Below are 2,538 nucleotides of genomic sequence, written 5' to 3' on the forward strand. Positions count from 1 at the left end.
AGAGAGAGAGGGGGGGGAGAGAAATAGGGGGAGGAAGAAGAAGAAGAGAAGAGAGAATAGAGAGGGAAAGAGAAGAGGGACATAGACTAGGGAAAGACGAGAGGGAAATATCAGTTCAATCGTCTATGTCGCAACTCTGGATCTTCCTCTCTCTTTCGCTCGCCCCTTTTCTAGCCCCTTTCTTTCACCGCTCTCTCTTTGCCTCTCTCTCCCCCTCTTTCCTCTCCCCTCTCTCTTGTCCCTCTCTCTATCGCCCTTTCTTTCCCCCTCTCTGTCTCTCTCTACTCCCATCTGTTCTCTCTCCCTCGACTCTTCCCTCTCTCTCTCTCCCCCTCTCTTTCTCCTCTCCCCCTCTCTTGCCCTCTCCCCTTTCCCTCTCCTCTCTCCCTCTCTCGTTACGCTCTCCTCTTTTTCTCTCTCCCTCTCTCTTTCCTCTCCCTCTTTCCCCCCTCTCTCTCTCCCTCTCTCTTTCCCCTCCCTCTTGCCCTCTCTTCTCCCTCTTTCCCTCTCTCTTTCCCTCTCTCTTCCCTCTTTCTCTTTCCCCTCTCTCTCTCTCCCTCTCTTTCCCTCTTTCTCTTTCCCTCTCTCTCTCTCCCCCTCTTTCCCTCTCCCTATCTCTCTCTCCTCTGAAAGCTTCTAGAGAAAATTATAAGAACTTTTCCGCCGTCACGTTTTACTCCAGCCTCAGTGATCGCAGCCTCGTCCTTTCTCGTGTTAAAGAGCCGCACGGCCTCCACGTCCCGGCTCTGGCTCTTTTACTAAATAGTTTGTGCCGGTGACCCAGAATGTTAATCTGATTTGCGTCTGGGCTGAGGTTCTGCGTGGTGAGAAGCGTCCACGGGAGGTTCTCGCTGCAATCCTGGCCTTCAACTTCACTGAAGGCTTTCCTGATGCGGAGGAATGCCAGGCACACTACATGGTCTTTCCTTGCCATACATTCACTCTTCTGGCTTTACACAAAGATGCAGGTTCGAATCCTTCGTAATACTTCAAAATTCATAATGAAAATCTTTCCTGAGGACCCAGGCCTTTCGTCATTATTTTATTCATTTTCACAGTTTCCGCCTCTGATGTCGGGTTCGGATGCTGCCTGCTGTTCCAACATTTGGTTTAACTCACGGTTTGCCCTGCAATGAGACCTGGCACGGCCGCAGCGTGACACGGCCATAGCGTAACACTGCCGCAGAGTAACACGTTTTCATTTTCTGTGCTGGTAGTCGGATGCAGGCCTGACAGTGCCAGATGCCGTGGCGTGCTGAGCCGTGCCGTGCTGCCGCGATTTTGCACAAAAGCGTGCTTTTGCACATGAATAGTTTCTAGCCATTCAGATGCTATTTGAAGTCTGCGACTGCAAGGTCACAGTTCAAGCTGCTGGTGTTACTGGGTTCCGCAGGATGGGGGGTGTTCATCATTGTTGTGACATTTTCACTTGCATCGCCAGAGTAAGAAGAAAGTTGTGACCTTTATGACAGTCTGATCAGTCTCTAAATTTCCTTTATGTGTGGAGATCATGAGATCATTTTTTTTTTACTCTTGCATTAAATAAAAGCTTTGTTCAGTTTAGCAAACTGGCAGAAAAGAGGTTAAAAATCGACGCGAAATTGTGGATTGTGGGCAGGCTGACCGATGATGAACTGCAAAGCTCTTCGGCTTTTGAAACGGTGGCACTGGACCAAACTTCTGTCTGAAGATCTGAACACCACACTAATAGACGTCTTATTCAATCAGCTACCACGGGCTGAGGGTGCAGGTGTCCAGTGAGTTCTCCCATCCCGTCCAAAAAGTGTCCCGAAGCGGAGATTTGGAGCTCTGAGTGGTGTATGACCCTGTTCCCATAAAAGTGAGCAGAATGCATTCAAAGTATCATCATTTCACTAGGTTCAAATCCCACTTACTACCATTGTGTCCCTGAACAAGACACTTAACCCTAAGTTGCTCCAGGGGGGGACTGTCCCCGTAAGTCGCTCTGGATAAGGGCGTCTGATAAATTCCTTAAATGTAAATGTAAATGTAAATGGACTCTCATTCTGTGGGCATAGCCACCCAAATTTCTTCTCACCCGACCAAGTATCTTCTCGACGGATGGGATGAATATTTTTTCACATGCTGTTAACCCTGAGTCTTACCTTTTGTGAAGGAATAAGCCATTTGAGGAATTTCTATGAGGGCGATTCTCCCGCCACAGTTAAGCTTTGATTGTCTCCCAGTTGTGTGCACAGCCTGGTTCCCATACAGGCGGTGTGTCCTGGCGGAACGTCAGGGAATAATGCCAAAGGGCCCCTGCAACTGCCACTGTGGTTTTAGGAAGTTTTTAGGAAGCAGTGGCCCCTGTTAAACCTGGAATTTGTGGTTGATGTCCCTGTCCGTAGTTCAGACAGCGTCCAGGGTCCAGAGCGTAGATATCAATAGAAAAAGGGAAAGCCTTTCTCAGCACATATTTTTATGAATAAAAAAAAAAAAGACCATGTATCAAAATACACAGCAGATCTATTAAAATCTAATATATTCAAAGTAAACATGGTAAATGTGTGTGTGTCT

This window comes from Denticeps clupeoides, chromosome 4 (assembly GCF_900700375.1).
Source record: "Denticeps clupeoides chromosome 4, fDenClu1.1, whole genome shotgun sequence".
NCBI lineage: Eukaryota > Metazoa > Chordata > Actinopteri > Clupeiformes > Denticipitidae > Denticeps > Denticeps clupeoides.